We start from the raw sequence: 13,458 nt of genomic DNA on the forward strand, positions 1-13,458 counted from the left end.
TTCGCACCATCGCCCGGGAGCCTGCCTTCATCCCTCCCTCTCCTCATGGCCCCCCTGAGCTGCTCCAGCAATGCAGCCCATGCCAAGGGGCCCATGCCAGCTTCTGCCTGTTGAAAGGGATGTGCTGGCGGGAGGCACGGTGCCTGAGTCCTGGCAGAGTCACTGCCGAGAGTTTTCAGGGTGGTAATGGGGCGAGAAGGCGGGGCCTGGAGCCCAGCCACCTGCCCACTGCTGCCTTCAGAGCTGGAAACCACAATCCTCCCAGGACCAAACTTCACACATGAAAGTGCATCTCCACCAGCTGCAGCTCTGCCGCCATCTGTTCCACAGCCCCGGCCCCTTGGCTCTGCAGAGGGGAGCTTGGCCTCCTTTCTCTGCCACCTCCCCTTGTCCGCCTGGCACTCTCCAGGGGCCTGGGTGTCGCTGCTGCCCTGCCCACAGAGGGCCCCTCGTGTGTTCATTTCCTCCTTGAGAGGTGTGCTGTGCATGTATCTAGCCTAGCTCCCCGTCTCTGCCCCCTCCTCCACCCCTCTTTTTTTAAACTAAGTGCATCAATGAGCTGCTTGCCTGCTAATTCCTCCAGCTGTCTTCTCTGGATTAGGTAAGTGGGTAGAGCATGTGATTGGGCCGGGGACCTGTGGCTTTAACAGACATCTTCCCAGCTACCAGCCCAGTCTCCTCACCTTCCTCCCCCAGCCTTCTCCCTACCCCTGTCTCAAAACTGGCTAGAGCTAGCCACCATGAGCAAGATGGCATTTCTAATCATCCGCCATGGCTGCCTGTGCCAGCACCCTCATCTCTAGAAGGAGCTGTCCTGCCGGCAGTGGGCAAGGAGCCCAGTTTTGGTCAATGGATTGGGTCCCCGGCCATTCATCTTTACACTTACTCTTCTGGTTGCCACAGCCTGTACATTGCTGGGCGTTCAGTACGATGCATCGTCGCCCTCCTGGGTTCACGGTGTGAATCAGACCCAGGGAAGCAGATCATGGCATCTGAGTCCCGCAGGGACCCACAGAGGGAAGGTGTCTGGGCAAGGTGAGGCTTGAGCTGCAGAGTGTGGGAAGATGAAAGGGAAATGGAGCTTTGGCCCCATTACCAAACAGGCAGGGGGTTTTCAAACCGCCCAACTGCCCACCTTGTCCCCACATGCCTGTTCGTGGCCAGCTCAAGGGGGCACCTGTGGCAGTAGAGTGGCTGTCAAGATGGTGTAGCTGGTTAATTTGATGGCACCTGAGAGTGTCCCGTAGGCTGGCATCCTAACCTGCAGGATCACAGGAATGCAAAGTGCCAAGTTGGACTCAAGTCAGTAATACTGTGTGCTTCTAACGGCTGGCACACGGGAAATGGCAGACAAGTTCAAACAAAGGCACCACTGATCACCAACCAGGGGCAGCCCGATGCCACAGGCTTCCAGAGTTGAAAAAACTTAAGTTAATTCTCAGCTCTGTGAAGGAAGGGGCAAGTGCAGACCTCCCAGGCCCTGTGCTTTTAGCTCTAAGTGCATGGCACTTAAGTCTATTTTGGTCCAAGTGGCAGGCCCACAGCTGAGCAGTCTCCCCACTTCCTGTGGGCCTCTTAGCCCCTGGCACAGTGTGACCCACAAATGTGACTCAGGGTGCAGTGGGGAAGGCCGGTCTGGAGCTACACATAGAAAAATCACGTCTTCTAAAAGTGTGCAACGTGGCAGGAACCGACTGTTTAGATGCCCAATAAAGTGAGGTATTTGCAGATGGACTTGATCTCAGAGTGGAGCAGAGATCTGCACTTTTGGGGAATGGAGAAGATGTGGGAAGGAAGGCCAGGTGCCCCCTGGTAGGCTCCCATGTGTGTCACGGCGATATAGGGACTCGGGGGGGGGGGAGTCCCTGAGTTTTAGCTGGGTCTGCAGTGGCAAGCTGGTCTCCTGAGGCATGTCACCAGAGCCATCTGGGCCACTTACCAGGAAGAGTGTGTGGTGTGTGTTGAGTGAGCCATGCTGGTCATCTCCTTGTGTCCTGGCAGGGAGCTCGCCCTGGGGCACTGCGGGCTTGTGTGGCCCTCCCCTCGGTGAGCACGCCAGCCATCTTCAGGAACGGAGATCTGTTTAAGGGGCTCCTTTCCCAAAGCACATCAGCACACGACACTTAGTCCTGGAGCCCTGCTGGGGAGAGGCGAGCCAGGAGACCATCTCCCTAGCCCTGGGACCGAGCCTGGAATCTGCCAAGTGACTCCGTGGGCAGGGGAAGGAAGTGGGGCGGCACAAGTGAGGCTGACTTTGCTTCTTGCTCTCAGAGTACAGGGAGCTCTTTAGCTCTCAAGTGAGCTACACCAGTGGTTCCCAGCTGTTGAGATATTCTGGAAATTTCCAAATTTAGGGGAATGATACAAGTGTGCTAATTTCGTGTCCATGTAAGGATGTTTATAGAGAATTTCACCATTATGGTCTACAAAGAGACATTTTAACTCGCCCCAAAACAATTTTTTAAGGAAAAGCTCTACAGAATAAAGAAGTTTTCTTCCAAGAAGAGTATAGTTGGAAATTCTGTCACTACATGATGAGATACGTGCAGCTGTTAACTGCCAAAAGTGTCCGCGACATGCCATGTTACTCTTCCTGCAACCATGCAGTGCCTGTCACCCATGGCTTGCTACAGCGTGCCCTCTGTGGGCTGTGTTGTGCAGTGCAGCCCCCACGCAGCTGGGCTGTAAGGCACCTGCTGACCAAGATGGCAGCAATGCGGGTGAGGTTTTTTCCTTCATTGAGACCATCCCGAAAGTCCGAAAACCACCCCTCAACCCCCATCTGCTTCTATCTTCCTCCCTTATGGAGAGACAGGACCCAGCAGCCTGCCTGGACTGGGAGAGATTTCCAGGAAGGGCTGCGGCTGAGTCAGGGCAGCCTGACCTACAGCTCCCAACCTGTGCTTGCACCCGCAAGGCTGCCGCCTACTGGTGAAGAGCGAGCCCTGACAGGCACCATCCTGCCCCAGAGCCAGTGGGCTCTGCCTGTCCTTCTGGTAGGACAAGCAGGAAGGGACACACAGAGGAATGAAGAGGCCTCCTCGCAGAGTGCCTTCCACCCAGTGAGGGCCCAAGGGCTGGTGGGTTTTCTGTGAAGCCGTGCCCGACTCCCCGCCGCTGCTGGCAGGTGTAAGGGAAGGAAGTGTTCAGGCAGAAGTCCCCTGAACTTGATGGGATGGGGCAGTGCCACATATCAACCCAACAGGTTCATGGTCAGGATGGATTTCTTTAGGTCCCCCCAACACCCTCATCAAGAGACTCGCTCGCTGAAAAGTGATTCCCCACATGGAGCTGTGTGCCTGGGCATCTCTGTGTCTCCTCCCGCCCAGGAAGCGAGGACGCAGGAACACCCAGGAGAGGAACCCATCTCCTCACGCACCATCTAAGGCTGCCAGGTTTAAGCAATAAAAATGTGAAAGGCCAAACTGCATTTGATTTTATTATTATTTTAAATGTTTTATTTTGAATTTTATGGTACAGTTTCGTAGAGTCTGGGATTTCCTAACCCCCAACTGATTTTCCCCATGTTGTTACAATAGTACAGTCCTTCATAAGGAATCATAATTCCATCTGTCTATTATTTCAGTGTGCCCCGACATTGCTGTCAGTCCAGCATCCCATTGGCTACAAATTTCCAACATTTCCATTCGGTGCATTTTATTTTCACATAAACAGGTGACTTGAGGGTACAAGCACGTCCCTAAATTCAGGTTTAGCCCATACTCCGTATTTTACCTGACAACACTCGTGGTGGCATTCAGCCTCATCGCCACACTCGCTGGCATCGCCACCTGTCACCTCGGGGCCCAAGGCTTCCTTCCAGGGGCTGTTTTCCAGCCATTGCAGGATGATGGCCAACCTAAGGCGACGGCCCGGGGAGGCGCAAGTCCCGGCCAAGGCAGCAGGGGGCGCCGTGCTCTTAAACTCGACCCCCAGGCGCGCGACCTGGGGCTCTGGCAAGGCCAAGGGGGGCGGGAGGGGAAGGTTCCGCGGCTTCCCATCTTCCCTTCAGCAACTCCCCTTCAGCCCCCACCCCACCGTGCAGAAGCGGTTTAAGAGGAACAGGATCTGAGCCTGGATCACTCCCAAGGAGCCATAGTGGCCTCCTTAATGCGGCATAAAAGCCCCCGCCTCGCCCTGCGCGCCTCCACGATCCCCCTGGAATCCTCCCTCGCACCTTCCAAGCTGGCTCTGTGCATCTCACTGGGCCACATCCACCTCACGCCCTTTGGCACCGACTGCGGGCTCCCTGAGGTGACCCCGTGCCCCGGGTGCGCTCTAGTCGGTACTTCGGCCACCTACATGCACACACCACAAGGGGTGCCGAGCATCCCGTGCACCTGGCCCTGCCTCGGACTGAAGCAGGCAGACACAGCTCTTTCTAGAAAATTCTCAGTGAGTGGGCTGGACGGGGCTTGGTACCAGAGTTCACATGTTTGCCTCTTCATGCCAAGGGGCGTCCCTTGCAGGCTTCCGTTGTAGGGCCTCTGATTTCTTCCTTTCTGAAATAGATGTTTGTTTCAAATATTGATTGATCTGAATTGAAAGGCAGAGTGACAGAGATTTGAACTCTGGTTCACTGTCCAGACAGCTGCATCAGCCATGGCTGGGTCAGGCCAAAGCCATGAGCTTCATCCGGATCTACTATGGGTGGCAGGAGCCCAAGAGCTTGGGCCATCCTCTGCCATGTTTCCCAGCCACGTACAACAGAGAATTGGATTGGAAGTGGGGCAGCCTGCATTCCACCAACACTATGACATGGGATGCTGGCTTTGCAGACAACTATTTAACCCACTCTGACACAATTCCCATCCCTTAGAGTCCAAATGTTTAACACTTCTGTATCCGCAGTGGGGATAGTGGATAAATGAGGAGAGCCAATGTTAAGTCTTAAAGAAGATGGGGTGTGGTGACAAACTGAGAGTGCAGGTCCCCGTCTAAGGGGCACGGCGGGGGGGGGGGGGGGGGCAGCGGGGGGAGCCAGCATTGTGGTGCAGTGGCTTAAGTGGCCATCTGCCATGCCAGAATCCCATCTGGGAATTGGCTTATGTCCTGGCTGCTTCACTTCCTATCCAGCTCACTACTAATGTGCCTGGGAAAGCAGTGGAAGCTAAAATAAATATTTGTGCTCTTGCACCCACACGGAGGACCCCGATGGAGCCAGTGCAGCCATTTGGAGATTGAACCAGCAGATGGAAAAGAATTCTTTCTTTCTCTGTGTGGGTGGTGGGGGAAGGTGGGGTCTTCTCTGTCTGTCTCTGTAATTCTGCCTTTTGGTAAAATCTACTCTTAAAAAGAGGAAAGGGCTTTCTACCTCCTCCCAATTGCTACGTAATGTACGATTTCTCGAGAAAATGACAATCCTGGTCTGTACAGAGCTCTTCCAGGGTTTGGAATGATTGCCCATTTTAAAGCAAGCATGCCTGCTGGTTTTGGCCTCTGGGTGCCAGGCTGCCACGCTTGATTGATGCTTTGCGTCTCATGAAGGTTTAGCTGCCTTTTTCATCCCAAGACTGTCCCCGCCTGTTTCACCCCTCTAATTCAGTGACTGCCATGTGGTAGGTGTTCACCAAATGTTTACACACGGGTGGGAAGGAGAAGGCAAGGGAGACAAAACAGTAACTACAGTCTATCAACGGGAGAACTTCTTGCTGCCACTTTGGGCCTGGGACAGATGGAGCAAGCTAGCCTGACATTGAACGCATGCATGTGAGTGTGGGTGCCCATGCTGGCAGGTGTGACAGCTGGAAGATGTGTCCATGAACTACCAGTTCCTTTCTCAGTGGCCTCCCTGGCTAAGCTGTCCTCATTCATGGAAGATGAGGAGGAGGAAAAGAATTCAGGGCTCAGGCTGGACATGCTGGCTTCCTTTCAGGATCCGTGGCTGCTGGCACGGAGATCAGAAAGAGCTCAGAGAGGCTTCTGGCACCAACTGATGCCTCCTTGAGGGAAGGTGTGTGACAGCTGCTGCCACCCACTGCCTACTCATTGGCGTGCCCACTGCATAGCAAGCAGCCACACGAGTCTCTTGGCCGAAGTGAGGTCCCCAAAACGCCCTTGTACTCTGAGTGGGAGGAGACTCGCAAGAGATGAAAGCATCCACAATGGAGAGGAGGATAGGGGTGACTCCCACACCTTATGGCAGTCCCCAGAAGCAAAGCAGGTGCTTGACCTGACTTCTGCTAATGACTGTGTCCTGTGCTCAAGCCTACATGTCCACTGTGGCCAACAGGGACCCGCCTTAAGAGAGCAGGCTTCCAAGGCAGAATAGAGATGTTTACTCTGAGAAGCAGCTGGACCACGCAGGAGTCAGAGCTGCCATCTTGAACCTGAGGGGCTTTGTTTGTTTTGTGGACACATGAGAGGCACGCATGTTGGTAGAATAATGTGAACTTATGATTGCCATGACCAAATCAGGGTCCTAAGCGCCTCCATCTTCCCACACATTAACCACATGTCTGCTGGAAACCTTCTGCCACGATGTTCTGAAGGGGCACTGGAGCTTGCTGAAGGCTATAGTTAATTTTAAATTCAAAACAAAATCAAATAAAACAAAACAAAAACACTCAGTTTTCTGAATGGGCAGCAGAAGTGGCTTGGGGCCACTCTCCAGGTTGAGTTAGGGCACTGTCTTTCACATGGTTCTGGCCCTTGATAGCCCGAAGCAGCCCATGCCTCGGGAGCCTCCTGCTGCAGCCCAGAGCACTGCCTGCCAGAAGCCATCCCCAGCCCAGGGTCGGCTGACTCCGCCTATGCTCCAGGTGCCTGGTCCTGGCTTGGGGCTGTGATGCTGGGGTGTGTGTGTGTGTGTGTGTGCGTCTGTGTGTGTATCTGTGTGTGTGTGTCTGTGTGTGTATCTCTGTGTGTGTGTGTGTGTGTGTGTGTGTGTATGTATATCTGTGTGTGTGTGTCTGTGTGTGACTTGCCTGGGAAACAGGCACAGGCGGGTTGGGTCTACACCCTGAATGGTTTAGGCATTTGCTGGGGGTTCAGAGGAGAGCACAGCCACAGTGTGTGGCTTATCTCTCTGCCCTAGGTGGCTGTGACCCTTTCTCTGGGGCCACCACCTGACTCTGTGGTCCCTCCTTCCCCAGCTGGTCGCAGGTGCACGGCAGAGATTAAGCCACGCCTACCCTCTGCATAGACAACCCCTGAGCCTCTGCTTCCCACGCTTCCTTTACCCTGCCCTCCTCTGGTCCTCTCTCACTACTCCTCCTTTTTCTCTCTCCCCATAAGTCACACATACACACACACTCTCTCTCTCTGCAGTTCTGACAGAGAGTGAATCCTTTGCCTGGCACCGGCGCCCACCATGCGTGCCAGCCCTGCTGGGTTTCTCTCCTTGTTCCTGTCACTTCTGTCCAATTATCTCTGGTCAGGTGCGTTGGGAGCCACCTTGTCTCCTGTCTGCCTCCCACCATCCGTGTTGAGGTTCCATTTCCCAGGCTAGGAGCAGGAGCTGGCTTTGAGTAACCTGGAAGCCATTTGGCCCTGGCTCCGTGTTCTCCCGCGAGAGGGCCCCAGCAGAGTTAAGAGAATCTTGGGGAAGATGACGCCACTGCGGGAACAACTAAGCCCGGCAGGATCTGGTTTTAACAAGGTGGGATCAAAGGCTTGGTAGCGTCAGCAGGACAAGGGGAGGGACCCGAGCCCTCACCTTGACTCAAAAACAACCTTGACTCAAAGATCTCGGGAGATGCTTCCTTGCTCATCTGCGTTCCTGAGTGTAATGTTTTTGGCTTGGAAATGAACTTTGAAGCTCTCCAATACAGGCACACACAGGGCGCCTGTGAGCCGTCACAGGTGCTTTCTAATCAGGTGGCCTTTTAAGGGAACAGTGGGCTCCGGTAGAGGGCCGGGGCAAGGTACTTCCCGGATGAGTGTTCAGGGTTCTCATGGCTTCTGCCAGCCCAGGACTGAGCAGGAGAAGCGGGAAGAGGAAGTGGCTATGGCTGAAACTCTCGGAACCAGGTTCTTGCAAGGAATGTTTATTTTCCTTATCCAGTACTGCTTGGCATTGAGAATACTGTGGAGAAAAGGAAAGAGAACCCTTCCAGATCCAATATGAGCGTTATGTTGCAGCTTGGGATGGGGGGTGGGGAGAGGCAAGTTGTTGTTGTGGTATGGCAGGTTAAGCTGCCACCTGCGATGCTGGCATCCCATGTGGGTGTCAGTTTGAATCCTGACTGCTCTACTTCTGATCCAACTCCCTGCTGACACACCTGGGAAAGCAATAGAAGATGGCTCAAGATCCTGGGCCCCTGTACCCAGGTGGGAAACCTGGACGAAGTTCCTGGCTTCAGCCTGGTCCAGCTCTGATCATTGTGGTTATTTGGGGAATAATCAGGAGATATCTCTGCCTCTCTTTCTCTCTCTGTATCTTTGTCTTTCTAGTAGATACATCTTAAAAAGATGTGGCTTGTGAATGCTGTCACCACACTGAGTGCCTAGGTTCGAATTCTGGTCTGTTTCTCATCCAAATTCCTGCTATTTGCCCACCCTGCGAGACAGCAGGTGACGGCCTAAGTGCTTGTGTTCCTGCCACACATGGACATCTGGACTGAGTTCTAGGCATATAGCTGCAGCTTGGCCCAGTGCCAGCTGCTATGGGCATTGGGAGAGTGAATTAGCAGATGGAAGATCTATGTGTGTATGTACTCAAATAAATTGAAAATAAATATTAATTATTTCATAAAATCCTTGCTCCCAAACCAGGAGTCACAGGGTCTTTGTTTTTTTGTCAGATATATGGAGAGGAAAAGAAACAGAGAGGAAGATCTTCCGTCCCATGATTCACTCCCCAAGTGAGCACAACGGCCGGTGCTGTGCTGATCCAAAGCCAGGAGTCAGGAACTTCCTCCAAGTCTCCCACATGCATGCAGGGTCCCCACTGCTTTCCCAGGGCACAAACAGGGAGCTGGATGGAAAGTGGAGCTGCCGGGATTAGAACCGGCGCCCATATGGAATGCTGGCGCGTTCAAGGCAAGGACTTTTGGTCCTAGGCCACCATGCCTAGATTCATTTATTTTTATAGGAAAGGTAGATTTATAGAGAAAAGGAGAGACAAAGATCTCCCATTCACTGGTTCACTCCCCATATGGCCACAATAGCTGGAGCTGAGCTGATTTGAAACCAGAAGTCAGGAGCTTCTTCTGGGTCTCCCACGAGGGTCCAGGATCTCAAGGCTTTGGACCATCCTCTATTGCTTTCCTAGGTCATAGGTAGAGAGCTGGATGAGAATTAGAGCAGCTGGGACATGAGCTGGTTTCCATAAGGGATTCTGGCACTTGAAGGGGGAAGATTAGCCCATTGAATCATTGTGCTGGGGCCCAGGAGTTACAATTTAGTGAAGAATGTAGGGAACTGGTGACCACAATGTGGAGTGAAGGAACAGAAGAAGGAGAACCAAGGGAAGGCCTCACTTAGGGCTGCAGAACCCTTGCATAGCTTCCCTGGGGCAGGGCGGGGGTCGGGGGTGGGGGGAGATGGGTAAAGTGGAGCCCAAGCAGAAGGCAGGAGTGTGATCCAGGGCAAGTGGCAGGAAGATGGTTCTGGGGAGAGTGTCTGACAGGTGCAAAAGACAGGCCTTGGTTCTGGGTATTGCTAGAAGGCATCCTAGGCAGATTCTGGGGCAGTGCTGCAGAGCCAGTAGGAAGTGCAAACCAGATGAGGCTTGCTAAGGGAAGTGTCTCATGCTATACTTGAGACTGGGAAGTCCCACAGGGACTAGGGGGTGCTTGCCTGCAAGCTTGAGATCCTGGAACACCTGTAGCGGGGCTCAGCCAGCCTCAGAGAGTCTCAGAGATGGGACAGGGCTGCAGAAGAGGGGTGATTGGTTAAAAACTGGGGTTCAAAGGCTGGAGAGCCTCAAGGCCTGGTGCCCCAGGCCAACAGCAGAGGGAGCAAAAACTGCCTTTTCTGCTGGCCAGTCCGGTGAGGTGTCAGCCCATGGGCCCCTGGAGGGTGGCCACCCATGCTGAGCAAAGATCTTCCCACTGCCTCCACAGATTCATAACACAACCTCTGCTGGAAAGCCCCTCGCAGCTACACCCACAGATGGTGCTTGCCCTTTCTCTAGGAATTCCTTGCTCCTGCCAAGTCTGCACCTGTAAAGAACCATCCCAGCAGGGAGGGAAAGTACAGAGCAGTTCACTCCCGGACTTTATTGTCCTAAGGGCAGTGGGAGCCAAGAGAGGGGTCATGTGCCAAGATGTGGGTGGCCTAAGCAGAGTGGCATTCTAGAAAATTTCCTCTGGCTGCAGAGCAGAGAGTGGCCTAGAAGGGGAAGCCCAGAGATCAGGAGACAAGGGAGAGGAATGTGGTGACTCAGGAGGACCTGGGCGTGTGTCCTGCGGAGATGGAAAGCAGGACTAGAAGGCAATAGCAGTGCAGTGACGTGTCCCGCCGTGGTGGGAGCCAAGGAGCCTGCTGCCCTAGTGCCAGGGGGGAGCTGCTGTTGGCCGGGAAGACAATGCAAGCGCCCCTGCTGACTTTCAGATGCCAACAGGACTCCAGGCTAAGGAGGCCAGGCTGGAGTTGGTGTGAAAGCCCGGGCTCAAGAGTACGACTTGGTCTGAGAGCACTGGGGCGGGGCCTGTTCTGCAAACAGATGGTGGTGCGATCCAGAGTGTCAGCAAGCCATGTCAAAGCGCCAGGGGACAGTGAGGCAAGGAGAGAATGGGATGAGTCTGGGACATTGGAAGGTTGGCTAAAGCAGCACTTGGACTGGAGTCCGAGCAGAAACAGCCCAAGGGTCCTTGGTCCTGGTCAGGTAGACCAGCTTCCCCAGTTAATTGGCTCTGCTCACACAGCCTGAAGCTCTCTCTCTGCCTAGCTTTGTTCCCCTTCCCCCTTGCTTCTCCATCCCTTTTGTCCAACAGCCTTCCAGTTCTGCCTCTAATCTTTGCTCAGATCTTCTCTGACATCCCAGGTAAGCCTAGGGCTTCCTGTTGCCCTTTCATTCATTCATTCACTCACTCACTCATTCAGAATATATTCAACATTGGTACCTGATGAACACTAGGACACAGGGAGAGCCAAACAAACAGGTCTAGTAGGGGGAGATCTAGGTGGGGAGACGTAATGCAATTTTTATTTGCTTTGTAAAGGAAATAATCAAGACAGCAAACGCTAGGCAGTCCTGACTCTGGAGAAGGTGAGTAGTTCTCTGGGGATGTGATCATTAAGCCAGGGCCTGAAAGAAGAGCCCAAAGCAGCCGAGTGAAAAGCAAAGGGGAAAACGTGTTCTGGGCAGAGGGTCCTGGAACCACCCAGGCTTGGGGTGGGGAAGAGCTGGATGAGGCTGGGTAGCTGGGGTGGCGAGCCCTGTGCTTGAAGATGTCACAGACTAAAGCTGCTGACAACAAGTTTCGATTTTTTTTTTCTTATCCCAATGGGAAGGCTTCCAAAAGTTTCAAGTGAGGCTGCCGCATGATCTGAATCAAGTTTTCCTTCAGTTTTTCTAGTTCTTAGAGGGAAACTGGCCCTAAGATCCAGCAGCGCATCAGGGATCGATTCAAGCCCCTCTTCCTGTGGTCCATGCCAAGGAGGATGGTAGCTGCATCTTAGAGAAGCGCAAGGGATGGAGAGAAGTGGACAGAGTCAAGAGATGCTTTGAAACTGGAATTTTGGAGAATTCCTGCTGAGCTAGGGGGCGATAGTGGGGGAACAGGGCTGATGGCCATTATCTGACCTAAATAAAAAGAAAGAGATACAGGTTTGCTGGCCATGCCTTTCTCAGCTCCCACTGGATCCCTGCTTGCTTGGAGCTCCTGGGTGCACAACTTCAGACACCCAGAGCTCGAAGGTCAAACAAGCACCCTGTGAAAACCTCAGTGCTGGATGGGGCCTGAGCAATGGCTCAACTGAACTAATTTGCTGCAAGATCTAGCATCTTGTATGGGTACCGGATTGTGTCCTTGCTGTTCCGCTTCCCATCCAGCTCTCCGCTTGTGACCTGGAGAATCAGCAAAGGATGACCCAAAGCCTTGGGAGCCCTGCACTTGCATGGGAGACTCAGAAGTTACTGGCTCCTGGCTTCCAGATGGCTCAGCTCTGGCTATTGCAATCACCCGGGGAGTGAACCAGTAGATGGAAGATCTTTCTCTGTCTCAAGCCTTGTAACCCTGCACCTGCATGGAGGTCCAGAAGAAGCCCCTGGCTCCTGACTTCCATTCGGCTCGGTTGCAGCCATTGTGGTCACTTGGGGAGTGAACCAGTGGATGGAAGATCTTTTTCTCTGTCTCTCCTTCTCTCTGTAAATCTGACTTTCCAATAAAAAAAAAATCCTTAAGGAAGAAAACTTTGGTGCTTGAGAGTCTCCGAGATCTCTTCCACTTGGGAAATCCTATTATAAATTGCAAAGCTTGTGACTTGTCTAGACAGATGACCTTTCTGTTTCTTTCACTGCAGCTTGCTACCTCGATGGACCGCTGCAGCCAGAAGTACTCAGTAAGTGCCAGCTGACTTTTCACTTTGGCCCAGATCTTCGGTAATTGAATTTTAGATTAAATTCCGTGTTAAAAAAAAAATAGATCCGAGCATAAACTTTCAAAATCAATTCACCTCGATGAAGTAGAGCTGTGGCAAGGATAGCCTAAAATTATAGAATCTGAAGTAGTTCCTGTTCGAATTGAGTCTGAAAAAAATTTTGCTTTTGCTAAACGAATGATCTGCATTTAGGTAAATGTTATTGTCGGGCAAATGCCAGCAGGTGGTGGATCAATATTCTTCAGAATAAGACCAAAACTCACTGAGCATATTTCATCAGAGTGAACACAATGCACTCCTGGTAATATCGTCTTTGCTGAAAGCAAATATTAACCTTCGAAAACTTATTTTAAAAGAATGACTTCAGATCATTTTGAGACTCATTTTAAAGATGAATGAGACAGAGATGGAGGTGTGTTGCCAGTGTAAGACAAAAAATCAAAGAAAAACAGGACTCAAATCTGTCATTTCCTCTCCTCTCTTTTCCAATGTCTTTTTTTTTTTTTTTGGTCTTGAACTCCATCTCTTAGAAATCATGTTTCCCAGCCATTTTCCCAGGTTAAAAAAATTCAGAACTTCAATACCTACTAGCATATTGATCAAATCCTCAGAGAAGTAAACCATTCCCAGCCTTTTGTTTTATTAAAGAGAGAAGTAAAATGACAGAATGCCTTTTGTGTGCCAGCCACTTTTGAACAAACATGTCCTTCAAGGCTGCTTATTACCTACCCCCTGATAAATGCAGCATTCCACTGATGGAATGGGCCGATAAGCGGTCCAGTATAGGTGCTGCTCCCTGCTTGGGGTGAGTCTCTGCTGTGGAGCACTTCAGTAAAAAGGACCACACATCACAAGATGACCACCCCCATGGTAACTGAGACCGTGGTGCCCTGAGGGCTGCTTGGGGGAATTGGCAAACAGAGTCCAGGGTATGGTCTAGGATTAGCTGCTCGGGTACTGTTGCCTGGG

Source organism: Ochotona curzoniae, unplaced genomic scaffold, assembly GCF_017591425.1.
Source record: "Ochotona curzoniae isolate NIBS_2020 unplaced genomic scaffold, NIBS_Ocur_1.0 scaffold_2453, whole genome shotgun sequence".
Taxonomy (NCBI): Eukaryota; Metazoa; Chordata; class Mammalia; order Lagomorpha; family Ochotonidae; genus Ochotona; species Ochotona curzoniae.